The sequence below is a fragment of the Vidua macroura genome, chromosome 3 (genome assembly GCF_024509145.1).
Source record: "Vidua macroura isolate BioBank_ID:100142 chromosome 3, ASM2450914v1, whole genome shotgun sequence".
Classification (NCBI taxonomy): Eukaryota; Metazoa; Chordata; class Aves; order Passeriformes; family Viduidae; genus Vidua; species Vidua macroura.
In genome coordinates, this window is record NC_071573.1 from 20,820,285 (window position 1) to 20,832,391 (window position 12,107).

The 12,107-nt window shown below is 41.8% G+C and overlaps 1 protein-coding gene across 1 annotated transcript in view; it reads right to left on the minus strand.

Annotated features, from left to right (window-relative positions):
- Window positions 1-12,107, minus strand: part of RBKS (ribokinase) — a 72,198-nt gene that overhangs the window by 1,709 nt on the left and 58,382 nt on the right. The gene's annotated exons all lie outside the window — the stretch shown is intronic.

The window sequence follows — 12,107 nt, forward strand, 5'->3', positions numbered from 1 at the left end:
AATTCCTAGTTGCAGAAGGATATGTTTTGACACTTCCAGAACTTAGCTGTTGTTTATTAAAAAGGTCCCACTGTCATTAAAAACTAATATTGTGTCTATCACATAAATCACTCTTTTTCCTGGGACAAGCTTTGCCACCTGCACTGAGTTTGACCATGGAAGATGAGGAGTGACATTCACCAGGAGCTCTGGCAGCCATGGCCCTCTTGAGCTATCCATCGTTTCCAAGCCGTGCCCTGCATGCCCCTTGGGAGCCCTCGGGAGGCATGGAGTACATCTGTCCCACATGGGCACCAGCCACACCCAGCTTGCTCTGACCCTTCTGCCCAGATACCGCTGGTTGTGCTCTGGTCAGCAGGGAGTGACAGCTGTTTGCCTCCCAAGCGCTTCTTAACAATAACTGTTGTTTAGCTGTTCAGTGCTGTGACGTGTCCCAGCAACTGGCAAAATTTAACTTGATTGATGGTCGTGTTTAACTTGATTTGCTCATTTTAGTCCACAGTGTTCTTTCCCTTTCCTCCTCTAAAACTGTCTTGATTTCTAAGGCTAGACTGATACCAGTTCTTGTTGGTACCATAAAACTGGTCCTAAGGTCCCTTTTTTTTAATCATACTTTTATACCAGTGAAGACATTAAACTAGACACACTAGCATTATCTTATTTCATTCCAGATCCAGCATATGAACTACTTCCCCTGAGGGATTTTGCCTCTGTAGTTGTAATAAATAGGCCCAAGAGTCATGTAACAAGAGCAAAGGGCCTGGAAAAACTGTCAAAACAGCTCAGCAAAATTTCTAATGGAAGTTATGACTAGGAAGTAATATTCCAATTTTGAATACTAGTGTTTCTCAGTCTTACACTCTTACTTGCCCTGAGATCAGCTGCATATAATATCATTCTGGCAAAACAATGCCACTTCCACAGAAATTTATTTCTAATGTTGCAAGCAGCTGATAGGGCAGAACAGCCTGGGCACTGCAAGGGACCCTAACAGGGGTGAGCACAGGATAGGGGCCCCACCCCAGGCCTGGCCTCTCCTTGCCCAGCCCTGCCACAGTGGCTGTTTGCATTGGTGTTTCCAGTCAGAAAACTCCCAGCTTAACTCTTGCTTGGCCTGGAGTTTGAATGCTGTCTTCTATCAGGATACAATGGAGAGCACGGCCTGGCAAATGACAAGTTAATAAGCAAAGCGGTACCCCTGCATGCAGCTGTAGCAGCACCTGTTTCAACAGTTCTGTATTCCTGAACATACCAGGGGCAGGTGAAGGTTTTTATCAATTTCTGTTGGGCCTTTGTCTCCCTTCTGGTTTCCAGAGTGTTCCCACAATGGCAGGTGGAGCAGGAGCAGGTGACTGCTAGTTAAGTATTGCCAGTGTCTTTGTCTGATGCATAATACAAAAATCTCTATCCCACTTCAGAGTTTGTAATCTAATCACTGCATGATTAATTATTAAAGCTATTTTGATGCTGTTGTTACAGACAGGAGTAGGATTTCAGCATGCAGATCTGTTCTGCTGTAGCTCTAGCAGGAAGAACATTTTTTACAGTGATCACTGGGAAATAGAAGTAGCCAAATATTTTAATGAGTAATACTCAGAATATCTGGTGTCAAGTGGCATAAACTGTTACCTGGCAGCAGCATGGAGCAGAATACTCTCTTTCTATTTTTTTCTTTAACAATTGCTGCACTGTTGGCTACAGGAACAAAAAAAGACTAACCACGTGTCACCCAGGTCTGTGTGCCAGTGAGATGGAGTGTAAGTTCTCCCTGCAATGTTACTGTGGCTCTCTGCTCACGGGTGATGCTCTGAGGTGGTGAAATGGCTGGGGATCTCCCTTTTAGCATGGCTAAATAATGATAAATGGCTCTGAAAGCAGAAAAGGGAGAGAACAGCAGACTCCCATCCAGAATAGAAAAAGTCCCCCTAGCATTTTTTTTGCAAGAGAAAAGATTACAGGGTGATTGGAGAATATACAGAAGGATTTGATGCCAGTAAATTTTTTCTGAAATCCTCACTTCCCAAGCATAGACTGAAGCAGTCAGTATCTGCAAAGCCCAGCTATCACAGACCCAAAGAGTATCATAAATTCAGTTGTTGGTAAGTGAATGTTTTGTGAGGGAGGTGTTTTCAATAGAGGAGCTGCTGCACTGAGAACAGCGTCATGCATCAGACTGATTATGTAGATATGCTGCTCAGCCTTGCTTCTGGTCTGTGCAGACGTGACTGGTCAAACATGACTAAAAGAGCAATAGCACAACTGGTTCAGCTGCAAGGTTAACTGCAGTAAGAACTATTTTTGGCTTACAGAAACAGGCTTTCCTTCTTTGGTATTTTGGCTTAAACTACATTGGGTTTGGTAGATTCAGAAAAGGTTTGCACAGAGCACTAGAAGGAACAGGCTCAAGAGTAAAATCAAGATTACACAAACACTGGAATAGCAAATAGTAGATTTACATTTAGCTGTTTCAAAACTGCTCTAAGAAAAATAATTCTAACCTACTTCACAAAAAGAAATTAATTTGAAAATGACCAGTAAGGTGCATTGAGAGTGCCCACTGACAAAATATAAATACAGAGTATGTAATATTTTACATTCTTCAGCATTTGTCTTCTGGGAATTCTAATGCACTGCAGACTTTGAGATAATCCTCATATCCTTGAGTGCCTGGAGACAATTCATTCCATAATTATGAAAGTATAATGTATTTAACCTTTCTGTAAAGCAGGAGATGCTAGTTTGTTTGAAATAAAATAAAGAATTGGATTTTTAAATTGCCTGATATGCTGTGGCTCATTCTTAAATACAAATATAATGGTTTTGACTAATTTGTATGGTTTTGAAGCAGTTTGAAAACCTATTTATATTCTGTGCCACTAGTCTGTAAAGTCCTTGTTTTCCTGTGTGTCTGGAAAAGGGCATTTTTGTTTCTTACAATCCAGCACTGACTGAGATTCTGTGCCTCTAGAGAAGAGAAAACCCATGAAAACACTTCTATTTATACCTTAGCTTTTGTTAGTTCTGATTTGTCAGAAGCTGGTTCACAACTTTAGTATAACTATTTTTATATGATGCTGCCCTGAGAAGCTTTTTAAGGAAAGTGCTTTGTAAGTGGAAACTATATTGTTCAACAGCCTTTTCAGCATGTAAAGCCTTTTCCAATCCATCATGCACAGACTATTAGGATGCATTTCCCTTATACAATAAGATGACTTGCTCACCAAAAAAATTTGGAGGCCAAGAGGCTAAAAGCTGCAGTTCACAGAGAGGCAGCAGTTCAACTGCCTTGTTCCAGGGCAATCTTTTGCTCAGCCTTTGCTCTCCCAGCCTGTCCTCCTGGGCAAGAGCAACAGCAACTATGGAAGAACATAACAGGGTTTTGGCTCCTGAAACTGGATGTTGTTAGTGAATCTCAGAAAACTTTTCTCAGGTGATTTTTAAGAAGTTACAGTCCTTGTGCAGTCTGGCTATTAACATGGATTCATTCCATTAAATACATTTTAAGAGCATGTTACCCAAAGGCCCAAAGAAACGCCTGAAAAGGATGTTGAACAGCAGTACAAGAGAAATATTTTGCCTGTAATGATGAATTCTTCATGTAGTGAATAAATCAAAACATCAATCCAAAAGCTGTCAAAAACTGCCTCATGATATAGAACCAATAACATTGTTCACAATGATGCTTATAGCCTCCAAGGAGCATTCACAAAAGTGCACAAATAAACGAAGCCTGAGGATTATGCTGATTTAGTGCAGCCTACATCCATGGCAATGCAGAGATGCCCAACTCTGTCAAAGGAACTGGGCCTTGGAGAATTCCTGCTGTATTTATAGCGCTCCACAACTGTGTGATACTGGATTATGCTAAGGATGTTATCGCTCTGTCACATCTGCTCAGCATTCCTTGCTGTACCTCTGCCTACTCTGTACCCAAACTGCAAATTAGCCCTATGTAATACAAAAATAGCTGTCAGCAAAGGCACTCACTATCCATTGCTCACAAGTGGGAAAAGCCTGTGTCTCCCTACAAGAATCCCTGGGCTGTGCCTTGATGAAAGGTTACTAGTGGAACTGGAGAAACATTTACAGCCTTCGGATATATTCAGATAATCCTATGCCATTTGGGTCTGTCTCATCTAAGGGACAATTTCAGCTGAAATGCTCAGGGAATAAAATATCCTTTGACAACAGTGTGTGGTGGGGTGACCCTGGATGGATATCAGGTGCCCACCAAAGCTACTCTGCCACAGTTCTGCTACTCTATTCAGTTGAACAAGGGACAGAAAATAGAACAAAAGGCTTGTAGACTGGAATAAGGGCAGGCAGCAATCACCATCACAGGCAAAACAGACCTGACTTAGGGAAATTAACTTATTACCAATCAGATCAGAATAGAATAATGAGAAATAAAGCAAATGTTAAAACAGCTTCCCCCATCCTCTATTCTTCCCAAGTTTAATTTCACTTCCATTTTCTCTACCTCCTCCTCACACAGCAGCGCAGGATGACAGAGGATGGGGATTGTGGTCAGTTCACCACATATTTTCTCTGCTGCTCCTTCCTCCTCAGGGGAAGACTCCTCACACTCTTCCTCTGCTCCTACATGGAGTCTCTGCCACAGGAGACAGACCTCCATTGAATTCTCCATGGAACATGAGTCCCTCCCACAGGCTACAGTTCTTCACGAACTGCTCCACAGTGTGTCCCTTCCACATGGTTCAGTCCTTCAGGAACAGGCTGCTCCAGTGTGGGTCCCTCATGGGGTCACAAGTTCTGCCTGCAAATCTGTTATAGCATGGACTCCTCTCTCCACAGGTCCTGCAAGGACCCTGCTCCAGCACGGGCTTCCCACAGCCTCCTTTGGGCATTCACCTGCTCCAGAGTGGGTCTATTCCACAGGCTGCAGGTGGATCTCTGCATCCTCATGGACCTCCATGGGCTGCAAGGGAATCTCAGCTCCAGAGCTTGGAGCACCTCCTCCCCCGCCTTCTGCACTGCCCCTGGTATCTGCACAGTTGCTTCTGTCACATCTTCTCTCCCTCTCTGCAGCTGTTGTTGCACAGCACTGTTTTTACCCCTTCTTAAGGGGTAAAACTACATTATCCCAGAGGCACTACCACCATCACTGAAGGGCTCAGCCTTGGCCAGTGGTGGATCCCTCTTGGAGCACTGGTTCTATCGAACATGGGGGAAGCTTCCAGCAGCTTTTCAGAGAAGTTATTCTTGTCGTCCCCCACTACCAAAACCTTGCCATGAAAACCCCACTCACAGCGGCTGGATCAGTTATGCAGCTTTTGGACTTTTATTATTTCCTTCTTCCTGAAAGAAACCATGTTTATCCTCTATGTGATGGAGAATGATTTATTTTTGGAAATGTTCCTGGCTGGTTTTTTTTTGGTTTTTTTTTTTTTTCTTCTGCATTTATTTGCCTGTGGAATAATTTAAAAAATTATTTTCTGGGAGGTTAATATTTTCTCCCCACATATTTCCTCACGTTTCACTGGAAAGATATTTTGGCAGTTTGAATCAAGACAACCTTTAAATTAAAAGAACTCCACTATCTCAAAACTCTCCTGAAATTAAACTAATTTGACTATCTTCAAACTGTTTCCTAAAATCAAGGCCTAACAAGGGTGATTACTCCCAGTTTCTGGGGTTGCTAATCCTGTGTGGAAGCACTGCTGTCTTTGTAGGGCAACCTGCAGATACTGGTGTGGCTCTGCACAGCTGTTCTTAAAGGAGGAGACCTATTGCTAGAATCCCCTAAAACATGAAATATTTGAAAATTACAAAGAAATTTCTCACTAACATAGTTATTCCTGTATCTTTGCAAGGAATTTTGAGCCAGAACAAAGGGGTACGAAGTCCTTAACTGGGAACTACCAAATTTACCAGTAAGAACCAAATGAACTTGAATCAAATAGCACAGCTTGCCTTGCTAGGTCTAAGTTAGGCTTTTGGTACTGACTAGATAGCACTGCAAAGCTACTTGGGTTGGAAATAAACTGGGAAAAGCACACTGTACCCCAGAGCTTTAGGGTCTGGATCCCCAAATCTATCACTGTGCTTAAGCTGTCCTCTGGTAACTGAGTGTTTCTGCCGTCTTGTCACAAAGAAAGAGCAAATGTTACCCTAAGCCAAAGGAAAATACAGAGAGAATCCTGGAAGTGGTGCTTATCTCTTCCTTTCTTCTTTCCTTCTGCCTTCCCCACAAGCCCCTCCAGTGCTGTCTGATGTGGTTTGCACACTCCAGGCAAAGCCATGAGGAACTGTTAGGATGCTGCCCCACCGTAGCTCCTTCCTCCCAACCATGTGTAGAATGGCTGAGCTCAGCCAGTGTTTAACAACGGCAGGAGGTGTAAGCTAACACATTTTAATTTGCATTCCCTGTAGGTTGACAGTGCACTCTTAATTCCAGTGATTCAGACTGTAGTTTCATAATAGGCTTAAGCCAATCCATGGTTATGCTACTGCTGAAAGGCTCAGTCCCCACTCATGTTTTTATCCTTGTCTCATGTTCCCACGCCCTCCCCTACATCAGATTTAGCACTTGTGTGGCCAAGCAGTGAGGCAGATCAGTTCTATGATCCTTCTGACAATTGGGCTGGCTTTTCTGAGCAAGAAACAATAGTTTCCACCCAGATCAGCAAGTTGCAGTATTACCACATGATAGCTAGTCCACAGCAAACTAGAAAGAGGTAGAAACACTCCTTTCAGCATGATCTTGGATCAGCTTGAGCCAACTGTGAAACCTCACCCTCAGTCAACACCAGGCAATTCATTAACTCAGTTGTGTATCCAAGTCTTAATACTCTTGTTCACACAGGAAAAGCTGCCTGTTCCACTCTTCCCCCCCGTACCCTGTGGGCTTGGTCTGGAGGAATGAGGGAATGATCACGCTTCCTTTCTGCATCTTTACCAGACTCTGTTCTGGGAAGCTGTGGGAAGGAGCAATCCCTGACTTTCTTGCATTTATGTTGTGATGTACTTGCACAGCCTTGAACAGGGAAAGTTTCTTGCTCACTTACTCAAGTTGAACAAGGCCATCATATCATCTGGTCCTTCACATGTCCTGAGAACTTAAAAGGTAACTAAACCACACCCAGTGTAGACTATCAGTTGGGAAACATCAAAACCAAAGCATACCACACAATGTTTCACATCAGCCATCAGGAATTTTTACCCACTTCCTGACAGATTTCCTGATGGGTCATTAACAGTGATTAATCAGCCTGACCGTTAACCCCCTGCATTCCTGAGAGATTAATCTCAATACAAGGTCTCCTGCAAGCAATTTCTTTCCTTTCTGAAACATCCTACTACCTTAAGTTATGCACTGTTTCTAAAAAGATCAGTGACAAGCATTACAGATGCATGAATTCCCCTGAAATGTTTGGTTTGTGGTGAATGTTGGAAATAAAACATACAACATTCACAACTCTGAAATTTTTAATTTGTATGTCATCTAAAAAGCAGAGATGAAAGTATCTGCTTTACATTTCAAAGCCCATATACAACATCAACTTTGAAGGCAGGTAATAGTGCTCTCATTTCACATGATAGGAAATTAACCCAGCTTAAGATCAAGGATGTTAAGAACACCCACTTTGAGACACTGGTGGGCTGAATCCAAAGCCCCACATCTTTCATGGGCTAATAGGAGTTAGTTATATGAACTACCCATCCCCTGAAAGTGAGGCACAGCTTGGGAACCCTAAAACTGAGATATGCAAAATAATTAAGTGGACCTCCACAGCGCTGCTGGACTCTCAATCAGGATCAGAACAGAGGAGCTCCCACCTCACTGTTTACAAGAAAAATACTGCAAGGTATCTGTGAGGTGATGGCTTTCTTCTAGTGCACACTGAGAAGTCTGAAGTCTCAGAAAGATCGCAGGAGAGCTACATTCTCCTGGATAATAATATTCCAGTATTCTGCTCAGCACTGGGGAACAAAGTTATTCTGTGTAGTAGACTGTTAAGTCTAACCCCAGAAAGCCAACAAAGTATTCACCCACAGGGAGCACTCTGTTTTCTGAATCATCTAAACAATCCAGTGTGATGATACTCATATAAACTCCTTTCAACTCCAGATAGCATTTATGGGAAGTGACAAATTTATTTCTTTCTCACACAATGGAGTAAGAGCACTGAACCAGGAACTCCATATACCATTCTGAAAACAATGGATCCATGTTGCTGAACCTGTGAGATTCCTGTCAACCAAATAATTCACCACTACTCTGATTCCTACACTACTAGGGCAATAGATATTTTGGCATGGAATTTTTCAATTTGAGATACACTTCTGTGTAAATTTTCTGTTTAAGATTGAGTTCACTTTTGCCTTCATTATCTGCTTCTTCCCTGGTTCCACACTTGCACTTTGATCTGTGACCTCCTTTCATTTGATCTGGAAGTTCATACCTCACATAGAAACTCAGAAACGTAAGGAGAAACCCTCCACACGTTCCTCACCCCCCCTCCCCCCAGTGCATATAAAAAATGTAAGACATACAAAATACAGTACTGGAAAATTCTGATTACACTTCATCTGAACACAAAACGCTCCAGTGGCACTCTTGCGAAGTTATAAACCACCATGTGTCAACAACAGGGAAGCACGCAGGCATCACCTCTAATAGACAGAGGATGGACTTTCAGTTGCAAATGCTACAGCAGCTGTATCCATCTTTCCCGAAATTTGAACTTGTACAGAATCAAGAGTCGTGGTTGAAGCCTAGTGCTAAATATAGCAGCTCCTCAGAAAGTTGATTTGTACTTCTCAAACTGGTTTATCAAGCCTCAACAACATGCAGCCTCAACTCTCCTACTGTAATCAAAAGCTTCACTTATCTCATTTCCTTGAGCAGTACTTCACTCCTTTCATTATTCATGTCACACTTGTGCCAAATTGTGCTTTCGTCCCAACAAAGCTCACGCTTATGTGTTAATTCACAAATATCATTTAATGGTGAAATGAAACTACAGCCAAAGCTCTGCCCAAAATACATCACGATATTTTGATACTACACTGGAAATTCTGATACTGGGTTTCCCTCCCCAGCCAGGAGACAACTGGCCAAATTGTCACTAACTGTGTCACTCAGTATCACATATGAGGTTGACATGGCTTCAGGACCCATAATCTAACAGTTAAGTACGAAGAAGGGAATATCTGTGCTGGACAATTTTACTAGCCACATGTGGTTTTTTTCTCTCAGACTGAAAATGCCAAAGGACTCTTAGTGATCCCATCTAATCTGACGAGAAGCACTCGGAATGACACAACTGCCATCTCGCCTGGAATTGATCAAAAAAACATTCTTTTTTTTGCACGAAAACTCCATATGCTCGAGTGCCTCTTTCAAAACCACAGCATCTAGCCTTTGTTGGCTGGCCACTGTTTCTGCCTACCTCTGAACTACACATCCTGGAAGGGAAAAAAAACACCAAACTTCAGTAGGTTTTCTGTCTGAGCTCTCCCCACTTTGTCCCCTTGCCAGCTCCCTGCATTCTTTTTCCAACTGAGTTTGTGTAATCGTTTCGATGACTACTCAAGCTGTATCTCCTCTCTTGAATTTCAGTTAGATGTGACTTACAAGCCAGAACTGCTGTTCTGCTCAACAGTATTGTTTTCTGCTACCCAGTCATTCTCTTGTCCTTAACCTGTGGGGCAGGAGTCCAGAAAACAGGGCTCCTCACTCATGGTCTTCAGCAGTAGGTGACCACCAAGGCACTGCTTCTGACAGAAAGGCATTCTCTGAGAAATTCCCTGTAAAATAGATCTTTCCAAGCAACACATTGCCTGCTTAATGATTTCATAACAAAATCACAGATACCAACAATGAGGCACAAGCTTCCAGAGAATTTCCTCACCTTTTCCCTGTATTTCTGTATCTCTTTGTGCTTTGAAATTAATAAAACAAATACTCCTTATAGACATTTGGGCAGCTGACAAACATTGTGGCTAGAATTTGGGAATCTGATTTTCTACAGATGACTTTCTCTACAATAGCTGGGTTTATGTCTGTATGTCTTCCTCTAAACACACAGACACAAAAAAAAACCCCTGAGAAAAGTGGCAAAATCAATGCACTCAACTGTAAACTTGCTATTAAAGACATTTCTATAGGTTACTGCGAAAATCATAAAAAGTTACAGTTTTAGTTTCCTTCAATTTCTCTAATGAAAGTTGTAAAATATTTCTGTCTATGGGACAGGCTACTAGAGATTAATTCTTTCATTCTTGATAAAAAATACAACTTCTGGCATTTTCTGCAGTTATAATTTGCAAAAGCAAGAAGCCTGATTTCCCCACTATTCTCATTTCTCTGTTCTTGTTCTTTTGAAAACCCAATTATGCAATATCACCAATCTAACTCAAACCTTTCTGGTTTCTGTAGTGACAAAAATTACTTGGCATTGAAAACTCTGTTGGAGGAAATAATGAAATCTGATATTGTTCAATATCATCATTACTGCACTTGGCATTTCTGGGCAACTAGGCCAGAAAGGGGTTCCAGAGCCAGCTTTGCCTTCCCTCTCACCACAACCAGAACTGATGTGAAGAAATTGAGAAGAGTAAGTTATGTTCCACAATAGCCTGGATGATACTTGGTTCTGCAGAGAATAGTTTTAAAGAAGAAAGGGAGACATATAACATTTGTTAGCTAACCATGAAGAGAAAAAAAATGATGAGGGGTTTGGCCAAGAATATGCTGCACTATTACACAGCGGATTGCATTTGCAACTTCCTACAGCTCAGGCCAGAAAAAGATACTTGGGAAGGTGACGCTCTGGATGTGCCAGAAGTGCCAGCTTCCACTAGCTATTTTTAACTGCAGGAATTGCATTAGAAAGGATGACTGCACACAGTTGGTCTTCCTTCCTCTTCATCCTTTCTGCAACTCAGATATCCCAGAGTGCTATCTACCATTACAAATGGCACTCCTCATGTGAATGCACTGGCAGCCCAGGATCTGCTCCAACACAGGATGAGCTACATACCAGGACTAAGCATCTTCTTGGAGGAGACCCTGAGCTGGACTCATCATAGAGTCAAGAGGAGGACAGCAAATCAAAAAAGGGATGCAGCATGTTTTGCTGTGATGATTTTTACTTGTGTTGCATTCTATGGTTAGCCCAAGAGAAGCAATAAAAGTAATTTCCTACTCTGCTCTCAACTTGCATAAATTATACAATTGTTTCATTTACTAAAACATCCCAGAAGTGAGATAGCACAAAAATATTTCTGAACTCAGCCTCTCTAGACCTTATCCAAATGTACTCTCAGGTGTAGATGTTGGATGTGGTATAATTCCCATGTTCTGGCCCACAGACAAAACACTCAAGTTGCTACACATATGCTGCCAGCACCCCTACCTTTTTATGTCCAGAATAATAATCAACTGGGTTAATTTCCAAACTGGAATGTTTCTCAGTATGCCAGTAGTGGAGCCAAAGCACCTGCTCTCATAGCATATTTCCATAAACTCCCTACAGCCTCTTCAAGAAGCATCCAATGCAAAGCAACTCTGCATTGCCATGTACTTTCTCCTTTATGTGGATATTTCCAATGATGTCCAGTTCTAAAAATGAGACAGTTGATAGCCTGACAAAAATTTTCCTCCAGTCCGATTTTTTTTAAGATGAGCATAGAAAACAAGTCATGATTAAACAAAGAAAACAGGTTCACTTGCCACTGAAGAGCCAGTGTCTGCATGTTTTGTTCCCTATCTAGAGAACAGCATTCTGAATAGTACTTTCCTTATGTTGTAAATAATGTAAGGTGCTTAGCAACTTTTTGTATATGTATATGGAATAAAGCTGTAGGACACAATCAGACACAATGCCATGACTTGTTACTGACCATGTGTAGCAAAACCAAACAACTCTTGCTATCACTAAAATAGTTTTACTGAGTTTTTGTTGCCTGGCACACTACAATCTTAGAAGGGGCTTAAAAATGAAATATTGGCTTTAAACTTCTCTTTATAATATGTCTTCATTAAGTACCCCTTGTAATTTAACGCAATTTGTGGCAAATGCTAATACTGCTTTGGGCCCACTTCTCCCTGTCAGCTGTATCTCTGTTAAATTATGCAT